The 27,423-nt window shown below is 40.9% G+C and overlaps 2 long non-coding RNA genes across 9 annotated transcripts in view; one reads left to right on the top strand and one right to left on the bottom strand.

The window, feature by feature from the left end:
• The window catches only part of LOC140691221 (uncharacterized), a 647,918-nt gene that overhangs the window by 583,626 nt on the left and 36,869 nt on the right, over nt 1-27,423 (top strand). Inside the window, exon 5 of one of the 8 annotated variants that reach the window (XR_012066782.1) lies at nt 19,130-19,226. The exons of the other annotated variants lie outside the window; for them this stretch is intronic. This is a non-coding gene — a long non-coding RNA (uncharacterized lncRNA). The remainder of the gene's footprint in view (nt 1-19,129; nt 19,227-27,423) is intronic. 8 annotated transcript variants of the gene reach the window in all.
• On the bottom strand, nt 258-26,574 carry LOC140691227 (uncharacterized). The gene is made up of 8 exons (XR_012066794.1): nt 26,302-26,574; nt 25,474-25,596; nt 19,591-19,651; nt 8,651-8,867; nt 7,196-7,312; nt 6,545-6,621; nt 3,829-3,916; nt 258-1,745 (listed from the first exon to the last, which is right to left on the bottom strand). It is a non-coding gene; the product is annotated as an uncharacterized lncRNA (long non-coding RNA).

The raw sequence follows: 27,423 nt of genomic DNA, 5'->3' as shown, positions 1-27,423 counted from the left end.
GAATCACACAAAACTGGGTTCACATTCTGACTTTATCAATCATTAATACTTGAAAGAACCTGGTACTTCATTCTCTTAAGTTTCCATTTTCTCGTCTGGAAAAGGGTTGGTTGGGAGGATTAAATAAGATACTGCTATACAAAATACTTACATGGCATTGATAGCTAAGAAATCGCAATTGCTATTTTAATATAATCAACAAAAAGAGTGAACCAGAAATAAAGGGGGAAAAAATCAAAGAAAACAAATATTACTGCTTTGTCAACTGTGTAACAGCAGTGTTTCTGAGAATGCTGTTTCCTTCACATGAAGTAGAGAATCCATCAGCAATGAAAGCCACTTCCTGCTAGCAGAGGTGTGGCTCTCTGCGTGTGTGTAGCCTGCAGGTTTTTTTGAGTAGCTCTTGATATTCAGGGTTTCACTAGGCCAAATGTGACGACAGGCAGTTGTCTTAAAAGTGTCATGGGACCTACAGAGATTATCCCACCGTGGATTCCCCTTCGCTCCCTGACTTCCTGTACCGACTTTGTGGTTGATGACCACTGACCTCAGGCCAGGAGTGCCAAGAGGGCACAACTGTAAACAGCATGTGCATGGGGCAGAGCTCAGACCTGTCCACTGGAGCTGCTCTTATTTATCCATAACTGCCACCATGCTCCAGTTTGCAGTTTTTCTCTGCATGACTGGCATGTGTCTTCTTGCATGGACTTGAACACATACAACCTTTTTTGCTATAGTATTTCTTTATCATAAGTCTACTTGTAATAGTCCTCTAATGGGCCGGTCACATTTTAACAAACCACAAATATTGAAACCAATGTGACAGCTGTTAAGAGGCCATGTTGAACATGTTACAGCTGTAAGAGCACAGACGCTGACATAACACCCCATTTTACTGATGGCGAGGTCTGAGGTCCAGTAAGCACCTGGCCACATGGCAGAGAGGAAGGAAATTATTATTCACGCTGCAGTGTTCTGATTGGAAGTTCAGTGTTAACTTCTGTTCCTGTTGGCTGGAATGTTTTGACTTGAGGAGCTGGGATACAAAGAATGCTGAGTGTGACAGGGCTGATCGGGGGACCTTCTGGGCAGAAGTGAGTCTCAAAGGCCATGATAGACAGGGGATGGGCCGGGAGGGCGTTTTAAACTAGGCCAAGCCACACACATCCTAACTGAGGGTAAAAACTCACACCTTGCATTGCGGGGTGGGAAATCCGAAGTCTCTCATTTGAAATTCTTTTTATCCTTAGGCTGGTAATGTTATTTTCTAGCGCAGAATACGTTCCTGCACAGTAGGTGGTCTGGCTGCGGTGCCTTATTTAATCTTTCACTGACTATATTCTCTCAAATATAGTATCTTGGTTGACAGTTATTAAATGCCTGGTTGACACTAGACATCAAAGAATTGGAGAACAAACATTAGGTGCTGCAGAATAGAATCATTTAGCAATCAAAGGTAACTGCTGGATAAATACGGACCAGAGTGGATTTATTTTCAGGATGAGTGGCCAGTTGCTATGTGAGTTGCAGTTCCTGAATTTGTCCTCTTCACCAGCCTGCCATAACTCTCCAGAGGCACTTGTTTGAGGTCTTTCAGAGATTGGCTTTTAAATTCTTACTGCTTCTTGACGATCAGTCCTTTTGGATGCTGAAATGCATTTTCCTCTCATTGGTTTTGTCCACTGTACATTTGGTTTTCCTCTATAGCCTAACTTACTTGATAAATTCCTAGGTGCTGAGACTCCCTGTTTAAAGGAAAAAAAGAAAGGATTTGTCAGTAGTATGATCCTGTCCTCACTTTCCTTCCTAACCTCAGTAGCACCCATTGAAGAGCTAGGACAGTGGCAGGTGCTCTGGAATACCAGGCAAGGTCCCATAAAGTCACGCTCTTTGCCCGGCTGCTCTTTGTCCTCTGGGATGAACGTGCGGCTGGGAGATGCTCCTACCCAGTCTCCACCTCCCCACCCCATGGTGCAGGCCTTCTGTTCCATAACATCTTACAGAAGATTGAGTTGACTAGTGGTACAAGTAAAGTTCACTGCATACCATCTTGATTCTAAAGGAAGATTAGTAGAGAGCAAAGGAGAGACAGGTAGCAAAAACAGAGTCCAGCACTGGTGCCATCAGTGGTAAGCAGAGGAGTGTATTCCCTGCCTAAGATTATTCTCATTCTTTTAAAAAAATTTTATTGAAGTATAGTCAGTTTACAATGCTGTATCAATTTCTGGTGTACAGCACAATGCTTCAGGCATACATGAACATACATATATTCCTTTTCATACTCTTTTTCATTATAAGTTACTACAAGATGGTGAATATGATTCCCTGTGCTATATCATACAGTATGAACTTGCTGCTTACCTATTTTATATATATTATTTAATATTTGCAAATATCAAACTCCCAATTTATCCCTTTCCCCTCCCTTTCCCCCCTGGTAACCATAAGTTTGTTTTCTATGTCTATGAGTCTGTGTCTGTTTTATAAGTTCGTTTGTCTTTTTTTTTTAGATTCCAAATATAAGTGACATCATATGGTATCTTTCTTTCTCTTTCTTGTTTACTTCACTTAGAATGATGATCTCCAGGTCCATCCATATTGCTTGAGTGGTTATTAATAATATAAACCCAGGTCCATCAGACTGCAGAAGCTGCCATCTTTCTTTCCTTCTGTTGCTTTCTCTCAAGCCAAGCTCTGAGGCACTTAGGGACAGAAACACTTGCCTGTCCACTACAGTTCACACCTACTGCTCATGACTCAATGTTTGCTCTTTGACCCCGTAATATGAACATGGCCTCAGGTGGTAAGAATATACTGTTTATACAAGAGAGACAGGTTACAGTGGTGTGATACTTCCAGTTGAACCCTGGGATTCCAAAGCCTACATCACAAAAAATATACGCTTAATTTTCTCACTGGTGTATTCTTTTTTTTTTTTTTAACTTAAATCATAGTTTCTTTTTTAACTCTTTAGCTTGTTCAGACTTGTTCTGTAAAGCAAAATGTTTCCACTGGTTTGGGTGAGGAAGCACTCTGTAAATACAGATCTTCCAAAATTCCAAAGGAAAGAATGAGTGTGACTAAACTGTGAAGTTGTAAGGAAAGTTAAAGAGAATGGAATCCAGTGTTATGAGGGGAACTGCTAAGAAGGGAAGGTGTGGGAGGAGTACTGATCAAAGCAGAGGTAATTTTTCAACAGAGTAATAATAAGGAAAGAATAGTGTAGTGAGAGTAAGAAGTCACCCCGATGATGGTTTGTTGGTATGTGACCTACTCTGGTAGTAAAGGAATATATTAAATCAGCAAGTTAACACATGAATAAGTACAAGGCTGTGACCCAAGAGTAGATGAAGCTTTCCTGGACTGCTGTGGACAAGGTGGTCGTTCCCACTGTGAATGAGGTCAGTGTCATCATTGCTGAAACGGAGGAGGCTGACCCAGTCAGGGAAGAGCTGGCAGAGGATGGTTATGTTTCACAGTGCCGCCTCCTAACCCGCAGCCTCCATCCTGAAAACCCCTCTGAGATTACATGTATGGGGAGACGTGTGCTTCAAAATGCTTCCCAAAGGGAACTGCCGTCACATCACCGCTTTCCTTCAAGCTAAACGCTAAGGCAGTGAGACCGTTTGGACATTCCTTTTGAGACAGTTATTCTTCAAGATATCAAGCAGTATAATGTTTCTGGGTCCTGAGTTTTTGCCCAGTTAACTCAGATGGAGTTACATGCCTCCTGCTGTGGTGGGGTGCTTGGCACCCGGCAGGCAGGTGCGTTCCCCATTTGGTTGACCCGTTACTCCTACCTCTAAGTGGAAAGTCCGAGTTACTCACCTCTGAGATGAGGACACAACTGTATCACTTGACTGGCTGTGGAACATTTGACAAGATGCTTAACTTCTCTAAGCCTCAGTTTCATGACCTATATAGTGAGAAACACAACAGTTTTAAGTCTCACAAGCTGCAAGAGTTTTCGTTTGTGAAAGAAATGGTTTCATTGGTTAGCTCACCCTGAGTGCTGAAAGTGTGGTCGCCATACTTCAAACCTAGCCATGAAAAGTCTTGTCGAAGTTGGTTATTACCCTTCTTATAATGTCTGTCTATAGCTAATAAAATAGAATTTTATTTGAGAAGAAGTTTATTAAACTTATTTTAAGAAATGACCTTGACCCTGATGCAGTGTCCTTGGTATTCTGAGAGAAACAGTGAACAAGAAAAACAACGAAGTTGTTAACGTTAAAATGAGAGCCTCATAGATACACCAGGAGCTATTTAACTAATGACTAATTTTCTACTTTTGCAATTAGAATACTGGAAGGCTAGACAATTCTTAAAGGCTCTGTCATCACAGATTTTCCTCACAATCCCAGAATCAGAAGAAACTAGATCAAAAATTTTGAAGACTCTGTTAGGAGAGCTTTAAGAGTTGTCTGTCAAGTCGAGTCTAAACCCAGTGCTAGAATTTTCCATATAGTAACCCTCCTGGTTCTGCTGCCTTACCTCAGACAAAAGGAGACGTGTGACCCCCCAAGGCTGTTCATTCTCATCTGGACGTGGACAGCTTGAACTCGTGTACTTAAATTCAACATAAGAAGGGCATTTCTGACTGCTTGCAACTTCCAGAAATTCAGTTCTCCCTGTCACAAGGTCCGTGAGGCATCTTTCCTTAACAAGTGAAGTGGTCGCTCATTTGATTCAAAGAAGGCATCGTAAACCTTAGAATCTTTACATCCCAATTAAGTAACCTGAGGTTGTTGAACTCTTCTCCACGGGACCTAGTTTTAAGATCTTTTTTCCTCTTGGCAAGTTTCCTCTGAAAACCTAGACCTGGCAGTAGTATACTCCTTAAAGGACCACACGCAGAAAAATTGCGCACTTTTCCAACCTGAATTCTACATCTCATAGCTCTCACAGTCTCAACCGTATGTCAGATTATCTCAGACTTCATTGAACATAGCTCCTGCCGGGTCACATCGTCCCGTTTTCTAGGTGTACACTTGTTGAAATCTTACATATTTAAGATTACAGTTTCTTTTTGTTAGCTTGTCTGGAGATAATTTTCATCTATTGTTTGTTCTCCTCAGCCAGGAAAATACTTGCTCATCTCAATGGAGAATATTTTTGCACTGTGAAAAGAGGTTGCATTTTTAAAATTTTGGGCAAGGGACTTTGAAACTCCCTTGGCCATTATATAAAAAAGGCATAAAGCTGAGACATACCACACTACGAAAAATGACTGCTGAGAAGATTGTAAGTGTTATGTAAGTTCCTAGTAAAATGTCAGGCCAATGGCAAGTACTGAAGAAACTGTTTAAATTAGACACTAATACGGGTAGGTGATAATTCTCAGGGAGGCCAAATCCGTAACTCCTCAAGTAAGTCATTTGTATTTTCTCATCATCTGCACACCCCAGAAGTGCTTTGTCTGGACATTTGTCTTTATTTCCTCTGCTTTCATGCCTGACAGGAAATTGGTTAGCAACCTCTGCAAAATACCTGTCGTCTAATACGTCAGGCCTTCACCATCTTGAGGTTAAAATAACTATAGCAGTTGTCTTGATGTTCATTCTTCAGCCTCAGTTTTCAAGGCACAGGAAACTCCAGGAGAAAGATAGAGGGAATATATTATAGGAACCATGAGAAATTTATTGAAGGCTTTTAGGCAACATAATTCTTCCCACTTTGTTTCTTAAAACTTTAGGGGGAGATTTAAAGAAGCTGTCGGAAGGAAACGGAAGCATCTCTAATTGTGGAAGACTCTTGTTCGTCTACATTTACACTGTGTTGAGGAAAGAGATTCCCTTCTGACAGTAAAAAACTCTTGATGTAAATTGAGATTTAAGAGGCTGCGTTTTAGCTGTGCTATGAAATTAGGCAGCCCAGTTGTCTACTTGCAGTCAGAATGCTACAAATACTGCTCTGCTGTAGACTACATGCTGGATTTGCTTCCCTGTGATAAGTGGGATTTTATGTATATAATAATACAAATTATGTTTTATGTGTTTGCAACACTTTAGTAACAAATACCATATTTTTAATACAGTGTTTAATAATGCCTTGTCCTTTGAAAGTGGGGATTTATTTTCCCATTTTACATCTGAGTAAACTGAGGCTAATTTCATAAACCGGAGTTTTTAGATGGAGGTTATCACACTCTTCTAAAGCAGAGAAGCAGTAATGACTATTAAATGCATGAAAAATCATTAAAACAGTATGACATAATTGTAATGCAAGGATGACAGAAATGTTCTAGTGGTAATAGGACATTTCCTGTGGATAGTAAGGATTGGTGTCTGTGACTCTTTTAATCTTCCAACATCCACAATAGATGAAAAGGATCTATTAATAAAAAAGGGGTTAAAAAGTCATTTATAACAGATATTTGAATTTGTATAGTACTGTGATCAAACCCCTTTGTCCTAGATGAAATCAAAGACACTGTCCTCTGTGTCACTAAAGTGGGATTTCTTTAACCTCTTGCTTCCTGATGGATCTTTACACAAGCTTGAAAACTCTAGAGAACTACCATATATATATATTCATAGCATACCATGATGATTGCATCAGACACCTGTCTTGTGCTAGATGCCATCGATGTGCGGTGCACAAGAGAAGATTGCAAGCATTCTGAAAGAGCAGAAAGAAAGAATATCAGGTGATGTGCCAGCCTTTTAAGATCTACAATAATTTAAACAAGGCTACATTTCAGAGAGGGTTCTGGACCAGGGAGACACATTTGGTAGTCATAGCATATAGGTAGTATTTACATACTAATAAGAAATGAGATCAGCAGGAGAATGAGCACAAATGGAGAAGAAAAGAGAACCAAGGATGACATAGGAGCTGGGTGTGAGGGCGATCTGGCTGCGACATATGTCACTGCACTGATCGCCAGGGTTGATTCGGCTGATTGGCTGGCTATGTGGGTGTCCCCTTCCTCCTTCACTGCTCCGTATGTGTCCCTCCTGAGGCTGCGCGCTCTGTCGAAGAGGACAACCATCCCTGATAGAGGAGGACCGTTCTTCTTGGTCAAGGGTTTATGAGTAGCTGCGCTCCCCTGCCAGAACCTCCAAACACGCTCTCAAGGTGACATAGGAGCTGGGTGTGAACCCAGGCGGTTCGACTTTACTGCCTCCCAAATCAGTCTATAGAAAACTACTTTGAATTTGCATTAAGCTTTCTTGGTCCAAGGCATTCTTACCTGAATGTTCCTATAGATAAGCATAGAGGGAAATGTTAAATTCACCAAGCCATGCCTTCAGTGAAGGGAGTGCACTTCTTAGTAATTACCAAGTGAAACAGAAGCTGAACACGGCTGCTAGGAAGAAAGTAAAATACTGTGTGTCATGAAATTTTTCAAAAGACTTCTGTGCCAAAGAGAAGAATTTGTCTAAAAACTACTGGGCTATAGCTTAGTATGCTGCACTAGGGTTTCTTCTAGAAAGACCTGAGGATTAATCAGTTAATCATTCAGTGACATTTAATCAAAAGCCAGAAATCTAATTGATGGCTGACCCATTGTAACACTGCAGTACTGGTCTGGCTTCTCGCCTAGACTGTCCAGTCTTACTTAGCAATTATCTCAGCTGGGTGACCCTTGGCCTCTTGGAAATTTCAATGAGGAATAGGTTATTTTTACGTGGAGATTTCACCTTTTGCCTCCATCACTTGTTATTACCACGCAAAGTGTTTATTCAGTTTCCAGTGTCTTATTAGGTCCATTTGATGGGAATACCTGGCATTAGACCAACAGTTACTTTAATGAGGAGAAATAATGGAGCTTTCCTAAAGGGAGATAGGAGGTCTGAAATTTCCTTCATTTTCATCTCCTTAATAACATTCTCCCTTTCTGTCACTCTGAAATGTGGCCTTATTATGTTAATTTTAGTTCTTTCTGGACTAAATAGAAAAAGGAGCCCAACTGAGAGTCAGGAAGAATTTTTGTTTCAACTGGAATCTGAGTTTTCAACCTCAGTTGTTTTCTTAGGATTAAGATAAACCCCTACACTCTGATAATTTCCATGATAACTTCTTTTGACCCCAGCTTTTGAAGGTCTTAGATTCAAATTGTTGCCTTGCCCCTGTGTGTCCAGGGCAAGTGAATTAATCCTTCTGAGTCTATTTCAGGGGGCATGGTCAGGAAAGGCCTTTTGGTAGAGATGCCATTGAGCGCCGAGCAAAAGGAACCTATTCCATGATCATTAAGAGTGAGGATGTTCCTGGGAAAAGAAACAACAAAGGCCAAAGCCGTGAGCCAGTGTGGCTGGAGTGAATGAGCCCCAGGAAGAGTGGCACCTGCTAGGTCAGAGAGACAGGCAGGGACCGGCCACACAAGGGTCTTAAAGGTAGAACAGGGTACAGGAAGATTTTGCTTTATAAGGAAGGGCAATCCCCAAGAAGGTTTTAAGCACCAAAGTGACATAATAGAATCTACGTTACAAAAAAAAAATCCCTTTAGTTGCCACGCAGAAGACTAGTTAGGAGTAAATGCAAGTCGAGTGCTTAGCACCAGGTCTGGCTTGTAGTAGGTGAGAAATGTTAGCTCCTATCATCATGGTCCTTACTGTCCTTATCCTCCCCAGGAGGGCACGTTGGAGTCTTCCATGGGAGGGGCCTGGCCCTCGAACCACTAACTCCTCCACCCCCATCTAGTCACCTGCTGTAGGAAGATGTGCTTTTACCATCCCCTGCTCTCTTAGCTGGAGGAGTATCATCAGTGGCCATGATGTGTGCTGTCCATCTTAGGTGTGGTGGGGGTGGAAATGGTGTTGAGACCTTCCACGTTTATATCTCATCTCCTTCTGCAGAATTATACTGCCACAGGGATCATGTCGAATTCAAGCTTGTTATGCAGATCATTAGCGAACCCATTTCTAGACCAAATGGAGAAACATAATATTTGCAGATAAGGCACTTTTCAAGGAACTCATTGTAACCTCAATTTTAAATGCTGCACAACAGAAAGCAAATTAAATTTTCTAACTTGTATACTTGCTGCTGTTAATAATACCAAGACATAGCCTCGGATGACACTGAGTGCATGGGGAAGCACCTTGAAAAACTTTTATCTCATTTGACCTTCACAATACTCTGATGACTTAGGGAAAGTCAGACGGACGATTTCCAGTTCAGGGGAAAATGTAGCAGCATGCGGATCGTGTGACATGTCCAGGCCCACAGACAGCTCCTAACTGGGACTCATCATTGCAAATCATAGTCTGGAGTTCTCTTTATGATCCCCAGTGGCTGCTGCTACCACTGGTCCTGTGTTCACTGCTTCTTGTTATGGAGGACAAGAGCATTTTTATTTAAATAAATAAACAAACAAACATACATATATATTTAATAATATATATATTCTTTTCATATTCTTTTTCATTATAGGCTATGACAAGGTATTGAATATAGTTCCCTGTGCTATACAGTAGGACCTTGCTGTTTATCTATTTTATATATAGTATTATCTGCAAACCCTGAATTCCCAACTTATCCCTCCACTCTTCCCTCTACCCCTCAGTAACCATAAGTTTGTTTTCTATGTCTTTGACTCTCTATCTCTGTTTTGTAATAAGTTCATTTGTGTCCTTTGTTAAGATTCTACATGTAAGTGATATCATATGGTATTTTTCATTCTCTTTCTGGCATACCTCACTTGGAAGACAATCTCCAGGTTCATCCATGTTGCTGCAAATGGCATTATTTTGTTCTTTTCATAGCCGAGTAGTATTCTACTATATATATGAGCATTTGTTCATGTGCCTCTTGGCCATTTGTATGTCGTCTTTGGAGAAATGTTAGGTCTTCGGTCCACTTTTTTGATCTGGTGGTTTGCTTTTTCTGTTACTGAGTTATATGAGCTGTTTATATATTCTGGAAATTAGGTGCTTGTCAGGTGTATCATTTGCAAATATTGTCTCTCATTCTGTAGATTGTCTTTTTGTTTTATTTATGGTTTCCTTTGTATAAAAGCAATTAGGTCCCATTTGTTTCTCTTTGCTTTTGTTTCTGTTGCCTGAGTCGACTGCCCTCGGAGAGCATTCCTGTGATTTATATTAGAGACTGATTTGCTTCTCTTCTCTTTTAGGTTTATGGTGTCTTGTCGTAGGTTGAAATCTTTAAGCCACTTTGAGGTTATATTTGTGTATGATGTGAGGGAGTGTTCTAATTTCGTTGATTTATACGTGGCTGGGAGGATGAGAGCATTTTAAAGTGCTGTACAGAACTGGGATTTCTAAAGTGTTATGGTGGAAAAACATACCAGTATTAATTTAGTAGTATTCCAAGAGGGGGAAAATTCTGAATGGGTACCCTTGATAAGCACAAAATATATGTCTTAGTAATGTAGGAAAAGCCTACGTTTTATTTAGAAACCAAATCTGTTTGAAATTGATTGTATCTCTCTGGCACATGAAAAAGTCCACTATGGATTGGAGAATGAGCTGGCCAGATTTGTTTTGCCTTGTTTGTTTCCTATGATTGTCATCAATCTTTTTAAGAAACATTCCCAAATGTTTGAGGAAATTCTGGAATAGACCGCAAGAGGATTCCCATTTCTAAAGTGGGTCACAATTTCCTTGTTGTTTACTTTTTTTTTTTTGTTAAGTATTTATTAAATTATACATAGAGGGCAGCTCACACATTTTAAGTCAACCATCTGAATTTTTTTTTACCAAGTGAGTATACCCATCCACCAAGATCGACAGTAATGAACATATTTTTGTGCTTATTAGCTATTTGTATACTTTTTAAATATAATTTCTCCTCTAAATATTTCTCAATTTAAAATGCGTATCTCCTTATTCAGTTGTAGGAACTCTTTATATATTCTGGATAGTAGTCATTTATTATATGTGTAATTGGCAGATAGTCTCTGGTTATTTGCCTACTCTGTGGTTTCTATTTTTATTTACTTAATAGTCTATTTTAAAGTGCCAAAGATTTTAATTTTGATAAAGTTCATCTTTTTATTTTCCTTTATGGCTATGCTTTTGGTGTCAAATCTAAGAAATCTTTGCCTCATCCAAACTAGCAAAGGATGTCTCCTGTGCTTTATTTTAGAAGTTTTGTATCTATAGCTCTCATATTCAGACATACGATACATCTTAAGTTTCATGCATAATGTAAGTTACCTGTGCATGGACGTCCGGTTTCCCAGCACTACTTGTTGAAGAGACTGTCCTTTCCACTTCAAGTTGCTTTGGCGTGACCTTATTTCTTGACTTGTTTCTGTTCCTTTGATTTGTATGTTCATCCTTATGTTGATACTATGCTGTCTTGATGACTGTAACTTTATATGTAAAAGATAAAAACAAAGCCCCAATGTACCCTGGGTTTCTCATTTCCCAGGTACCCTCATCTCTGTGCGTGTGTTTACATGTATGTGTGTATGTGTGTGTGTATTGATTGATGTGTAGTCAGTTTACAAAATTGTATCAATTTCTGGTGTGCAGCAGAATGCTTCAGTCAATATATTAACATACATATATTTGTTTTTCTTACCTACTCCAAACTTGTTCTGCTTGTCGCACGACAGGCCAATAAATCGGGAGACGAGGTGTTGGGGCAAGGAATAGCAACTTTATTTGGGAAGCCGGCAGAGCGAGACAATGGCAGACTAATGTCTTGGAGAACCATCTTACTCAAGTCAGAATTCAGGCTCCTTTTATACTAAAAGGGGAGGGAATGTGGTTGGTGGTGGCAAACTTCTTGGTGTAGGAATTCTTTGTTCTGGCATCTGTCCATGTGGGTCAGGTCATGTAAAACCTCTAACACCTCTAACAAAACAAATGTTATTTTCTATTTTGCAACTTGTTATCTTTATATAAGTACAAAAGTGTTAATATCCTTTAAGGTCAGAGCCTTGAGAATAGGCCTTCTGTATATCAGGCTAAAGGCAACATTCTTTTACAAAAGGTGCAGAGCTGGCAAGACTAAGCCTAGAGAACAGGGCACAGGAAAGGAACAGATCTAATATGGAGTCAGATTTGTTCTTTTCTGTTACAGTTTCATTTTCTTTTTCACCATAGGTTACTACAACATATTGAAAATAATTCCCCTGTGCTATATACAGTATGAACTTGTTATCTTTTATATATATAACACTTATATATATGTAACTTTATATATATATGTGTATGTTAGTATCTTCTTGAAGTAAGGTTCCCTCTGGATATATGCCCAGGAGTGGGATTGCTGGATCATATGGTAAGTCTATTATTTAGTCTTTTGAGGAATCTCGATACTGTTTTCCATAATGGCTGCACCAAATTGCATTCCCACCAACAGCGTAGGAGGGCTCCCTTTACTCCACACCTTCTCCAGCATTTATTGTTTGTAGACTTTTGAATGATGGCCATTCTGAATGGTGTGAGGTGATACCTCATTGTAGTTTTGATTTGCATTTCTTTGATAATTAGTGATATTGAGCATTTTTCATGTGCCTATTTGTATGTGTTCATTGGAGAATTGCTTGTTTAGGTCTTCTGTCCATTTTTGGATTGGGTTGCTTGTTTTTTTTTTTTTTTTTGTAAGTTGTATGAGCCATTTATATATTCTGGAGATTAAGCCCTTGTCATTCTCATGCTTTGCAAATATTTTCTCCCATTCCATAGGTTGTTGTTTTGTTTTGCTTGTGGTTTCCTTTGCTGTGCAAAAACTTGTAAGTCTAATTAGGTCCCATTTGTTTGTTTTTGCTTTTATTTCTATTGCCTGGGTAGACTGCCCTAGGAGAAAATTGCAGAGATTTATGTCAGATAGGCAAAACATTATGTTTTCTTCTAAGGGGCTACAGTGTCTTAAGTCTGTAAGCTGTTTTGAGTTTATTTTTGTGGATGGTTTGAGGGAGTACTGTAACTTCATTGATTTACACGCACCTGTCCAGTTATCCCAACACCATTTGCTGAAGAGACTGTCTTTACTCCACTGTGTGGTTCATGTTCTTAAAATGGCCACACTACCCCCAAAACAACCTACAGATTTAATGTGATTCCTATCAAATTACCCAGGACATTTTTCACAGAACTAGTACAAATAATCCTAAAATTTATATGGAATCACAAAAGACCCAGAATTGCCAAAGCAATGCTGAGGGAAAAGAATGAAGCTGGAGGAATAACCCTCCCAGACTTCAGACAATACTACAGAGCTACAGTAATCAAAACAGCATGGTATTGGTACCAAAACAGACACATGGATCAATTGAACAGAATAGAGAGCCCAGAAATAAACCCATAAACTTTTGGTCAGTTAATCTTTTTCAAAGGAGGCAAGAACATACAATGGAGTAAAGACAGCCTAATCTCTCTCCTTCCATGGGAATAGACAAACCCTATGCTTCTAGGCAGCCAATGGAGCTACAAACTGTTTACAAGTGGGAAAATATTTTGGTTCTCTGAACTATAAACCAAGCATCGTCCTTAACTTGAGTCTGCTGGGGACATGTGCTCTTCTGTCAACTCTTTCTTTTTCCCCCTAGTGCTGGGGAATGTGGTTGGGACTTATCATTAGCGCTGCCTCCATTTAGCCCTGGAAAGATATTTTGAAATGTGAAGTACAGACTTACCCTCATAAATACGTAGAACAGGAGACTGCTTACATTCTATGGTTTTGAGATAAATCTGGATTTTTATTCCTTTACTCTCTAGCCTGGAAAACTCACAATGGGACAGTCTTAGATATACAGAGTCAAGGGTAATGAAAGCAGAATTAGAGGTCGTTAAGGAGTACACTTTATGTACTCCATAATTTGATTTTAGCCAGGATCATAGACGGTTGACTTGCCATATACATGGATGTCCAGTGTTGCTTCTCTCCAACCTTGCCACATATAAATACTCTAATCTCATTTCACATTATCTTGCAGTCTAAGAGCATTCATTTCTCATTCATGCTTTCCTGCCTCTGTTCTCATAGCAGTGTTTCCATATTTGCAGAGCACTCATGATCTAGCTCCAGTGTGAGTGCTGCACTCTAGTCCTGAAGTCTTTTATCATTTTCCCAGTCAGGATTAATAGTTATATTTCTGACCTAATCTTTTACTCTGTTGAGATAAAATTTACCCCTTTAAATACACAACTGAGTGGCTTTTATAATACTCACAAAGTTGTGTATCTGACACCATTATCAAATTCCAGAATGTTTTCATCACCCCAAAAGAAACTTCATATTCATTAGCAGTGAGTCCCCATTCCATCTAATTCCCAGCCCCTGGAAGCCACGAAATCTACTTTCTGTCCCTATGAATTTGCTTATTTGACAGATTTGACAAAAATTAAATCATAAAATGAATGGCCTTTTGTATCTGGCTTCATTTATTTAGCACAATGTTGTCATGCTTTATCTGCATTGTGGTATGAATTAATACTTCATTGTTTTATATAGTGGAATAATATTCCATTGTGTCACCATACCGTATTCTGTTTACCATTTATTAGATTAGTTGATAATAAATCAGAGGTGGGCATTTGCGTTGGTTCCACTTTTTGACCATTAGGAATAATGTTGCTATGAGCATACCGGTACTAGATTCTGTGTGGGCATTTGTTTTCATTTGTTACTGAGGAACCTTCAAAATGTTCTACAAAGTGGCTGTACCATTTTACATTCTCACCAACAATGTATGAATATTTCAGTTCATTCGTATTCTTCCCATACTTGTTACTGTCTTTTTTCAAAGATTTTATCCATCCTAGTGGTTGTGTACTTTCATCCCATTGTGATTTTGATTTGTGTTTCCCTAATAACTGATGCTTATCAGCATTTTTTCATGGCTTATTGGCCATTTGTATATCTTATTTAGAGAAATGTTTTTTTTAATCAAGTCATTTACAGCTATACATTTCCCTGTGAGTATTGCTTTAGTTGCATCTGTAAATTGTCTTGGTTATTAGTTTACTTTCATCTTGAAGTATTTTTACTTTCCCTTGTGATTTCTTCCTTGGTGCATTGGTTATTTAGGAGTATGTTATTTTATACATATTTATAAATGTACCAAATTTCTTTATTATTGACTCCGAATTTAATTCCACTGTGCTTGGAAAACAGTCTTTGATTTCAGTCATCTCAAAGTTACTGGAAGTTGTTTGGTGGTCTAACGTAGGATCTGTTCCTTAGACTGTGGCAGGTGAACACCTGAGAAGAATACACTCTTAACTGTTGCTGGGTTCATGGTTAGTTGGTTTATATTGTTTTCAAAATTCCTGTTTCCTTGTTGATATTCTGTATAGTTTGATCCATTACTTGCATTGGGATATTTAAGTTACCAACTATTATTGTTGAAGTTTCTATTACTCTCTTCAGTTCCATATATTTTACTTCTTATATTTTGGGGCCTTGTTATTAGGTACTTTTTTATATTTATAGTTGTTGTATATTCTTGATAAATTGACTCTTACCACTATAAAGATTCTTTATCTCCAGTAGCACTATTTTGTCTTAAAGTTGATTTTACCTGAGATTAATATGGCCCTTCCAGCTCTCTTTAGTAACTATTTGTGTGGTGTTTTTTACATCCTTTTACTTTTAACCTATTTATGTGTTTGAATTTAAAATATTTGGTTAGACAGCATTTCATTGGATCATAGTTCCTTTAAATCATTTTGCTAAACTTGGCCATCTTGAGAATTTAATAAATTTAAATTTAACAGGATTACAGATAAGGAAGGATTTATATCTGCCATTTTCCTATTGTGTCTTTAATGCTCCATTAGGGTTAAATAGGTATGTCTAGTATCCCACTTTCATCCCCTTAGAGTTTCATTTACTGTCTTACCAAGTTATTTTCTTAGTGTTGTCCTGGTGAAATACCATTATCATACTTGAATAGTACACAAAAATTTTCTCCTGTATAGCTTCACCTCCCTCCTTTGTGCTTCTGTTTTCATATAATTACTTCTTTATACATTGTAGGAACATCAATGTGGATTAATAATCATTGCTATATCCAGTTTTCTTTTAAGCCAGATAGGAGAAAAAAGAGTTGTGAACAGAAATGTATGTACAGTTGAACCTTGAGAAATGCGGGGATTAGGGGTGCTGACTCCTGTGCAGTTGAAAATCATATAAATAACTTTACAGACTGTGGTCCGGCACGCACACATTCAGCCAACTGAGTTTGGGTAATACTGTAGTCTGTACTTTTTGGGAAAAAATCCACACATAAGTGGACCCATGCAGTTCAAAGCTGTGTTGCTCAAGGGTCAGCTGTATACTCTCCTGTATATTTCTTTCTTTGTGCAGGTGCCTTTACCAGTGTTCTTTCTTTCTTTATGTGAATTAGAGTTATTTTCTAGGATACCTTCACTTCATCCTGAAGGCCCTCGGTAGTGTTTCTCATAGGACAGAGAAAGTTGGTGATAAATTCTCTCAGTTTTGGTTCATCTGGGAATATCTAAATTTCTCCTTATTTTTGAAGAATGGTTTGGTTGGATATAGAACTCTTGGTTGACAGGTTTTTTTTTTCTTTTACTACTCTGATTGTATCAACATACTGCTTTCTAGTCTCCATGGTTTCTAATGATAAATTGGCTGTAATTCTTGTTAAAGATCCTTTGTACATCATCAGTTTGTTCTCTTTTTCTGATTTTAAGATTCTTTGACTTTTTACACTTCAATTATTATGTGTCTGACTTTGTATGTCTTTGAATTTATCCTTCTTAGAGTTCATTAAACTTCTTAGATACATATTTTAGCTATTATATCTTTAAATAACTCCAGTGTCTGTGCTTTTGAAGGGCAGTCTTTGTTGCATACTCTGTGTTCTGCATGTGGGCCATAGTTTCTTGCATCTCTATATGTCATACTTTTTTTGTTGTTTTATTTAAAGAACGTGGCAATTCTGGAAATCAGATTTTCCCTCCCACTCAGGGTTTGTTGCTATTTGTTTAATTTTTTGAGTTCAGTGAAGTCTCTGCTCAGTTACATTAGTTGTCACCCAGTAGAGATTTCCTTAAATTCTTAGATACTCCCAGTTGTGACTGAGGAGCCGTGTGTTCACTTTGGGACGTACCTTTAACAGTCTGCCAGGCAGTTACCAATCCCTACGTAGCCTGCTGCTTCTCCTGCTTCTGCGAAGACTCCAAGTGAGACAGCAGTAAGATTTTAGGGTCTTCTCAAGTGTATCCTGAGCATGAGGACAGCCCTATGAGCACGTGCATGGCCTTCTAGATTCTGTGGGAGACATCAGCATTTTTCAAAGCCCCTTTTGGACATCTCTTTCCTCAGATTTTCTTTGAAGCTCCCTGGTTAGTCTGTTTTTTAGCCCATCTCCTATCTACTGCCTCAGACGTAGGTGAAATAAAGATGGCCTTGTTAGCAGGGTGTTCCAGAAGATCACCAAACAGATTAAATCATGACAGATTCTCTGGTACTGGGGTTTTAAAGTGCTCCGGTCCCAGGCTGCTCCCTCTGGCAGTTGCCAGGCTACTGGTTTCAAGGCTGCTGTCGCGCTGTGGAGGTCATGGAGATGGAGCGAGTTAAAATGCCACGATGGTCAATTACCGAGATTCAGCTGTTGGTCTTAGGAATGTTTTATTTAAGGTTTCTGTAAGCTTTTAGTTAATTTGCCAAATTCTGAGAACGTTGATTCTGACAGTTTATACAGTTGTTCTTACTGCTTTTATAGAAGAGAAGGTTTTCAAACGCCTTACTCGGCCATTTTTGCTGATGCCTTTGGCCTTTCACTTTTAATGTGCCTCTTCGATGGCACCAGTGAAGCTGGGTGTGCACATGATGACAATTAAAGAATAGCATCTCTTTTTCTAAGAGCAGAGACTTTAGATCACTGTATGCTCAATAGGATGATGAAGTCAGGTTACAAAACAGAATAAACCAGAGACTGGAGACGGTAGTTTTCAAATTAACTGAAAAGGAGACTACAGAGGGGTTGCGGTTACTAATACTCAAAAGGTCTGGAGAATGGGCAGGATAGAAAAAAGAGAAGTTTGGGAATTAAAAGTTCAGGGAGTTTAAAAAACCCCCATGGTGACTTTTTTAATTCACTAAGGAGAAGATCAACTAGGGAAACACACTGAATGAAAACTTGTGAGCAATAAGGATTAGGGACACAGATTCATTTGACAGCTGCATTAAGGAAGAGGCAATGTGTATTTGAGCCCAATAATATGAGATTCAAGTGGGAGTTTCAGGGGAAAAACTGAAGAAGAGTCTGTAGGTAGCAAAGCAAAGCAAGGAGGATGCACCTCCGGCCTCTCATAGGCCAGACGCAGGGAGGGGAGACCTGCCGTGAGAAGGCAGCAGTGTGCTCGCAGGAGGTCCAGGTTTCTGTGAGAGTAAGAAGGGGGACGCACATTTCCTGAAGACATCGAAGGTAAGGGGAGTTTGTGAGAGGAGCCCGCAGGACACAGGGGAGGCTAGAACGGGGGTCGGCAACAGTGATAAACAGGTTTTAGGGTCTGGGGGAAACTGGGTTCCCAAGGACTTCTGGGTGATGGGATTTTCTAGGAACATAAAGAAATCTAAGGTTCACATTTTACTCGTGCTGAAGGCGGGGGCTAGCTGAAGTACCTTTTAAGGAGCAAATAACTCGTTTGCCCTGTGCTGATGGAGGCATAGCCTCCCTTTGGCCATAAATTCCCATTCTTATGTGTGGATTCATCATAAGGCCTGAGGAGAAAATCTTTACTGACCACCCCCCATTTATGACTCGTCCTTTCTCTGAACTGGCCTTATAGTCAGTACTCCTTTCTGTGTATTCTGTGCATGTAAGACCCTATCTCTTTAACTGATTATCAAGCTTCTGAAGTGCAGAGGGCAGCCATCACTAAGCAACTTCTTACACTTATCTTTATGCCTCACCCCCTGGCCTGTAGGTCTGGACCCCATCTTTAGCTGTAACACACAGAACACACGCTGTTCCACTGAGTGCCGGATTCCCGTGGGCACACTCAGCTCCTGCGAAGGCCTCCATGTGACTGTGGGGTCGGTCGGCACAACTGTTAGTTTCACCCCCACTACAGGCTGCTGTGGCGCACATTCCGTCCAGTGAGAGTGACTCTGCCCCTAGCTGTAACTCCATCCCTGCCCCTTCCTGTTTAGAAAGCACATCATGCTAAGAGTGGCGTGATTGCAGTGATAATGTTATGTCCACTCTAATGTTGAACTCATTTTCCAATTTCAGTACTTTGCCATGAGGGAAGATTACACCGCATAGTTACTTGAGACCATCGCTGTTAGGACCATGCGATAAGAACTAGCGTCCTGGGAAAGTCTGGGAGGTAGGTCTGCCTCTGGCTGCAGCCGGTGATGTGAATGCCGTGCCCCCTACCTCAGGAGCGCTCAGTGGAAAGTTCTCCTCCCATCGCAGCTGCTGTGCACGTGCAGCGGCTCTGTACTCTGCTTCACCCCTTGGGCTTTATGATACAACAGCAGGTTAATTAATTTCTTTCCCTCAGTTTCCACATCTTTAAAATGAGCAAAATAATTGAAGTGAGTACCTACACTGTATGTTTATTGTGAGGATTAAGTGAGTTAAAATATGTAAAGTGCTCAGAACAGCACGTAATACTGGGTAAGTGCTTGCTAAATGTTAGCTGGTAAGACACATTTCACGGGCTGCAGTGTACACTGTAAGTTACTTACTTGGAAGGGTTTTCAGTCTTCCGTAGTGTGTCTTTGACCTCTCCCCGTCAGCTGTGTTGAGCTATAATTGACACACATCATGTAAGTTTAAGGTTTATAATGCAATGATTTGATACACATACATATTGAAAAAGGTTAACTAACCCTTTACCTCAAATAATTACCTTTTTGTTGTTGTTGTAGTGAGAATATTAAAGCTCTACTCTTCACAGCAACTGTTGAGTGTACAATACAGTATTGTTGACTGTAGGCACCATGCTGTACACTGGATCCCAGAACCTATTCACCTTATAACTGGAAGTTGGTACCCTCTGATCAACATGATCAACATCCTTGAGCTCTCTTGAGAAACAGAAATGTGACTGTTGTCTTCATCCTGATTATCATCATCATTAATATCACTTACATGGTGCTGGTCTAAGCACGTTGTGCATAGTAACTTACTGAATCCTTACAATGACCCTCTCGGTTAAGTGATTATTACCTTCATTTTGCAGAAGAAAAAAAAAAGAGGCACAAGAAATTTTAGGAAGTTAATCAAAATTCTAGTAAATTCCACAGGTAGAATCTATACCCAAGTCTTCTGGCTTCAGGCCTACAGTCCACTGCCTCTCACACGTAAGTGATGCAGTTACAACTGTAGTTCCTAATGCTGATCCAGTGCACACAGCAACCCACTTGGAAGACGGAGCTGTGGCTGGGATGTCATTTCCACCACTCTCTGGGTAAGGAGTACTAGGACTCATTCATTCAACAGCCACTTAACAATGTTTCCAGCATTACTCTACGATCTTGGATGTAGCAGTGAAGAAAACACCCAGAACCACAGCTTTCAAGGAAGGAACCTGTATCAAGTTGAGGGGAGCAGACAGTAAAGTATGCAGTGTGTTAAAGGACAATAAACAGTTTGTAGGAAATAATGCAGGGAAGAGGAACCAACTGTGTATGTGGCTGAGGGTAGGGGGTAAGAGCTAGAGAAACTTAGAGTCATTGGAGAGGGTGTTACTGAGAAGGAGCCATTTGAGCTAAAGGAAAGAATAGGAGAAGCGGTATGGGTATCAGGAGAGAGTGCTCCAAACAGAGAGAACAGCCTGGAGGCCCAGCAAAGACAGCATTCTGTCTAAGTCAGAGTAATTCAGAGCTAATACCAGAACTTTGAAGGGGGATAGGGTATGTCATGTAGGGCCTTACAGACCTTTGTAAGGACTTTTTGTGTTTTCTGAGTTAGATGTGGATCCATCGAGGTGTTTTAAGCAGAGAAGTGACAAGATGTGACTGGCACATTTAAATTATCACATGGGTGATATACTGAGACTAGGATGCAGGGGGCAAAGGGTGGAAGCTGGGAGGTACCTGTGCTATTTCAAGGAAAATGTGAAGTTGACATGGGTTAGGGTAGTATCAGTGGAAGTGGTGAGTAATAATGAATGTGGATATATAGTGAAGATGGAGTCAATGGGATTTCTTAAAAGATTAGATGTAGAGTGGGAGAGAAGTAGAGGGGTCAAAGACGACTACATGGTTCTGACTTGAGCAAGTGGGAGGATGGAGTTTCCATCGACTGAGATGTGGATGATTGCAGATGGATCGGATTTAGCCAGGAACCGTGTGTGGTGGGGAATGCATGAGGCAAGTTTAAGATATGCTGAGTTTCAGATGGCTATCAGGTAATCAAGTGAAGATGTTGAATAAGAAGATGGGTACTGGGAGGGTTTTATGACAGAGATAAAATTCTGTAGTCATCGGGATAAGGGAGTGAGTGTAGACAGAAAAGAGAAGTGTTAGGAATAAGACCAGCAAGGGATTCATGCTGGAATGGATAGCACAGTTGGAAGGAAGCTAGGAGAGTGTACGTTTGGAAGTCAAACATTTGCTAAAATGTTTCATGAAAGAGGGAGAAGTGAATTTCACATGCCATAGTGGACAGGTGACCATTAGAGCAACAGTGTCCATAGTAGTAGGAGAAAAGACTAGCACGAATGGATTCAGGAGAAAATTAGAAGAATTGGAGACAACATCAAGTATCAATAATTCTTGTAAGTATTTGCATTATAAAGGAAAGCAGAGGTATGGGGTGATATCTGAAAGGAAAAATGAGGTTAACAGAGGTTCCTTAAGATGAAAGAAACTGCAACGGTCGTCTATGCTGATGGAGAGATCCAACAGAGAGGGTAAGCACTGTCACAAGAGGGAGTAGGGGAGAACTGTTGGAGCTGTGTTCATGTGAGGCCAGGAGGATGGGGTCTAGTGCACTGGTGAAGGTGCTGGTCTTTGATGGAAGTCCAGAGGTCTTATTTCAGGGAAGGAGATCCAGGCCCTGGGTCAAAAGTCAGCCTCTACCTGCCCTCACTGAATACCTTTGAGTAAGGTACCTAACATCTCTGAACTTCCAGGGGCTTGGAAAATATTCAGCACAGGAGTCAATTAGCTGCTGCTGTTATAAGACAAATTCAAGCTTCACAAATTTGCTAACAACAAAAGCAAGACTTTGAGCACATTTCCTGGATTAATGGACTACAGGATGTTTTTCTAACACTGGTGTTGATACTCCTCCCTCTCCATATTTTCCAGTGGCACACGCAGATTTCTGTATTTTGCACACACTTTGCCTCGTACATGACATGGACTGCTCAGGAAGGTAATTATCCCAGCAGAGTAAGCTGTGTGAAAAGATAAACTGCTTAGTGGATTAGACTTGCATATTTTATATAACCCGATGGCACAAACATTCTCGTTCTGCTTGTTGCCTATTTCATAAATCTCTCTGGGACGTCAACTGCTTTGAGCTTTTCCATCATCATCTTTTCTCTGGTGGTAGAATCTGTCTCTTTATTGTGGGTAAAGAGGGAATCTCAATCTGTTTCAGGGAATCTTTTTGGACCCTTGTTACTAAGAGAGCCAAGTAGCTTAGTGAGCTAGGTAGACCCGTTTCCCACTGAGATGCCCTCTCTAGCCCGGCTGCACGCAGGTAATGTTGCTGCCTCTACACTAGTCCAGGCAGGTTCTGTGATAGAAATGGGAAAGATCATCTTGGGAGCAGCATACGGATCAGATTGCCTGACTGTCAGAGAAAACAGGAGAAAACTGACTTAAGTGAAAAGAGATACTGCAGTTAGAAAGGAGAAAAAAAAATGGATGTAATTAAGTCAGTCACAAAAGGTCTAAAGTCTGTCCCCGAGATTTCTGTTAAGACACTATGCATTCCTCATTTCCAGAATGAGCAGATGTTCACTTTCCTGACTGCTGGGGATAGACAGCAGACCTGACAAAAAGTTCATTTCAGTCCTAGGACTCCATATTCTAAACTTTAGACAGTTGTATTATTTCCCCTCAATGAAGCCCATGACTGAACCCCAGTCTAGTAACAGGAGGAATACCTGAAGGAGAGTCCTCAAGATTGCACATCTGTATGATTTTCCTCACCCTTTCTATTGACCTGAGGTGGCTCTTATTTCATTTTGGTGGGGGTGGGAGGAGGATGCTTGCTTACGCCCAGAACAGAGATACTCTGTTTTCCACATCTGGGACATGGCATGATTTTGTACTGAGAAGCCTGCACCCACCCCAGCCCTAGTTCCATGTATGATTCTTACTATTTACTGCATATAAACATGCATACACAATATACTCCTTATGTTTGATGGAGCTTTCAGTAACTGGCTGGCGTTGCCTGGGAGGAATGTGCCCTTAGCTGAAAAAATGAAGCAGGTCCTACGTGGAACTAATGACTGGACATTAGCAGCTCTCTGCACGTTTGTAGCTGAACAGCAAGTTCTTTCTTTCAGACTGATCCAAGTGACATACCTCCATGGCTGTCATACCTTCCACAGACCTTAATTCATCTACACATCCTCATGGCATTGTGCTTGGCTGATGTCAGTGTCCTGCCTCATAGATGTAGAGAGTGTCATAACCGGAAGTGACCCTGGCACCACCTGCCAGCCGTTTCCAAGATACGTCCCTGGTTACCCTGGGTCCTTCATGAGGGTGTCTTGTGATCACTGTGGGAGTCAGAAAGGAAGGGGCAGCAGCTCCGGGCCTTCCAGCCCTGCTGCCAAACACGGTGGCTTTGCATGCTTGTGCAAGAGATAAAGGCTTTCATGTGCTGTTCCGTTAAAAAATTGATACTGTCCAGCAGCTCACATCTTAGCGATGTGAAAGAACACTAGGGATTTACAACTTTTCAGAGATGAGTAATTGTACAGAAGGTGCTAGGAATGTTTCTATGCCATTGCCTACACCTGCTCCTCCACACTGCCCCTTCTCTTTCTTCTCTGACCAGTCTGCAGTGGGCCTCAATACCTCAGAACTCTCACCGTCTAAGTGACAAGACAGGATAGAGAGGAACGTACCAAAACTCAGAGTGATACGGCCACTTTCAGTGTTGTAAACGCGTTAGTTGTAAGATGAGTGGTCTCATCTTCCCAGCCCACAGTACAACCCTGCCTTTCAGGGGATTTTTATTCTTAAAAACCAGAAAGTTTAGAAACCACAAACTTTAGACTTAGACTTAGAAGGTAGTCTCTCTCGTGCTATAAATCTGACAGCAGCCACTGACTTGAAAATATTCAAGGGGCTCAGGAAGCTTAGGAAATTTGTTTCTACACATAAACTAACATGGGAGGGAAACTATCACTCTGGAGCAGTTGATGCCGCAAATCAGTCAACTGCCAAAGCAGTTGTCTGTTGACCCCCTTCCTTCTTGGAGCAGATAATGGGCTTGCCACTCACTCGGGTGACAAGACGCGCCAGGTTTTAGAGTGAACTAGGTCACCTGCTGGCATGTATGTTACATCTTGAACCCTCACCCTTACTGTGTAGAAGGGATTTAACTTCCATTCTCTGTATCTTACTAATAAATAGGGTGGGCTGCTGGCCATTCCTCCAAAATGAGTCATTTGAGCTCCAGAGTCCAAGAAATCATAAACGCAGTCAGCAGGTCACAAGGAGGTCTTCGCTCCCTGAGTTTTACATTGATTCTCTCTCCTCTTCCTGCTCCTGACACCAGGCTGATACCATCTGACCACTGACCCATCAGCTGCTCCAGAGAGATGCTCTAAAAAATTGTATTTGGAGCTGCTCAGTCTCGCGAGTCCAAAAATCTGATTTGATTTCCATGCCTTCCAAATACAATCCTGCATGCACTCTGCCAAGCAAATCACTGCGCACTTTTAATCAGTCATTTCACGGAGAAGTTCCTGGTGCCCTGGGCGGTGGCAGCCTTCCAGGAAGGAGGCACAGGAAATGTTCACAGAGAAGCAGCCAAGGCTGTGTGGGCCCCAGCTTAGTCGGATGTGTGGCTGGGAACAAAGTCCAATTTTAAAGTACTTCACAGTTTACAAAGCACGTTCATGCTCATTATTTCATTTGAGGTTCCAAACAAATCTATGAGGGGAGACTAAAAGGAGATATTCATCTAATACTCATTTTCTAGTTTTGCAGATCGTCCACATAGATAGTCACTAAGCCAGCTCTAGGCAGTAATTGACAAGGCTGGGACTTTTGAGTAGGGACTCTGAACCCTGTGTTTGTTTTTCAGTGGAGGCACTGGGGATTGAACCCAGGACCCTGCACGTGCTAAGCATGCGCTCTACCACTGAGCTGTACCCTCCCTCCTGAATCCTGTGTGTCAGTGGCTCTGCAAAAAGCTTTTGCTACCTTATCCTGACAGACACCCTGTGAGGTCAGTCCTGACCTGTCCCTGTTTAGCACAGTGAGGCTTCGAGATTGTAACTTGTCTGTTTCCCTGTCTTCAGGTTATTGTCATTCTAAACTGTGAAGCCAACCTATCCCTACCTATGCAGCTAAAAATACCTTTCTCTCAGGAAAATTAGGTTGATTCACACATGTGGCTTTTTGTTTCTACCCCTAAATATTACATACCTGTGTGAACCTGAAGGGGTAGCTCCTTCGAAGGCTGGAGAGATGGTCGGGGGGGACCGTGGAACTGTGCTTCTACTTCCACTTCTGTTAGCCAGTCAACACGTGTGAGTAAGAATCAGGAACCTTTGTATATTAAAGAAGAATACTGTTCTTATCAACTTATCCTTTTCTCCCCACCTGGCCCCACAGGTCACCTAGGTGGTAACGTCACCAACTTTGAAGGGCACTTATAATCTTAGGAAGAAAGAGCACAAGGTTTATTGTGTTTGTGTGTCTCTTTGACTCAGGTGATGCACGATTGAATCCTATCGTGTGTACTGCTTGAGAAGTCCTTTTGTTCTAGCATGCTGGAGTGGGAAGTGGGAGAAGGCTAAGTAGGAAGAGAATGAGAAGCAATTTGGGAAGATAAAGGCAGAGGCAAAGATCCAGGGCTCCCGGAGTTGTCTCTGTTGGCATTTCTAGTGGGGCGGGTGGGATGCTGGAAGGTGCAACACCTTACAATTACCATATGAACTGACCCCATCAGTCTAATTCTGTTTCTTCCCACTCTGGAAAGTAGTGCAGGAAGTAAACTGGGGAAAGGCTTGTCATTATTTATAACTTTTTTAATGGGACGTTTCTTTAAAGAGGTTCAAATATACATTTGAAGATGAGGCTTCCCTGCATTCGGACATCCTTCCTTTCCCTTCCTCATCACCATTCCAAGTCTCATGCCTCCTCCAAGGTCCCCTACTGCCCAGGAAGCCTGCCCTGATTCTTCTACCTGTTCAGAAAACACCACTAGCATTTAGTGTCAGAACTCAACAAACACGCATTGATTATACGCACCTCCGTTCTTCTCTATTCAAACTTGTAGTCTCAGCTCAACCTGAGCCTCCTTGCGGGTGGTGGTCACATTGCCATCCTCGTCCCATTGTGTCTTATGCCATCTGTAACTTACCAGGGCCTGGACACACAGCAAGTGATACATGAACCTTAGTAAGTGCCCCTTAGCTGTAATGTACGCGTAAGACTTCCCCCCACAAGCACACAGGTCCTATATCCCCAGACACTCAGCCTATGCACGTACGTTCAAGTTGGGACTAGTAACTATCAATGAGGAAAGAAAATTAATGGTTAACCTGCAATTTCTAAAGCTCATGTTTTCAGAAATAATTTCTTTCTAAACTGAAGACCTCTGAATCCACGTAACTTTCAGTGCTATTTGTGGATCACATTTTGTTTTCTGTACTTATCAGGGAGCCTGCCTGAGCAAATACTGTGTCCTGGTCCAAATAGCTCCAATTAAGGCAGACGCCCTTAGTGCAACAAACTGGAAAACAAGCTCAAAGTACACATCCCTGGGTGTTAAGTCAACCCCAAACAATATGTTTTGCATTAATTTGCATCTACAGCTGGAGAAGGGTTATTGCTAGATTTAACCGATTTCTCAATTTCAGGGACTACGTAGGGAAATAGGACAATGCATAAAATACTGTTGTTTAAAAAAATAGCAAAAGAGGGGATATACAAAGACTAAATCTTATTTTGTTACTGTCATTCTGAATAAATTCTTGGTACCACAGTGTGGATTCTGTGTAAGAAAGGGCTTGGAGGTGAGCTAGTCCAGTCTCCTCATGCAGCAGGTGGGAAAACCGACCCACTCAGAATCGCACAGCTGCATGATCAGGAGACTTGGTTCTAGTCTCAAGTCTACTTAAAATGAAACTCAGTTCCACCTTCAATGAGACATAAGCACTTTATGAAGATAAAGGTGATAGACAGATAATAATATTGAGGAACAGCCTAGGAAAACTCACCTCATTCTTTAGTTACAGTCACTGACTGTGTGTGTCTTCAAGATAAACAGAAGGACTTGTCTTTTTAAGTTTTGAAATTCTACTGCCCAGAATATTAAAACACTGTGAATGAAAAATAGTGCCTGCTTTATCAGTAAACAAAGGATGTTGC

Source organism: Vicugna pacos, chromosome 3 (assembly GCF_048564905.1).
Source record: "Vicugna pacos chromosome 3, VicPac4, whole genome shotgun sequence".
NCBI classification, from domain to species: Eukaryota; Metazoa; Chordata; class Mammalia; order Artiodactyla; family Camelidae; genus Vicugna; species Vicugna pacos.
The sequence above is the reverse complement of the archived record's forward strand: the minus strand, read 5'-3'. Positions and strand labels throughout refer to the sequence as shown.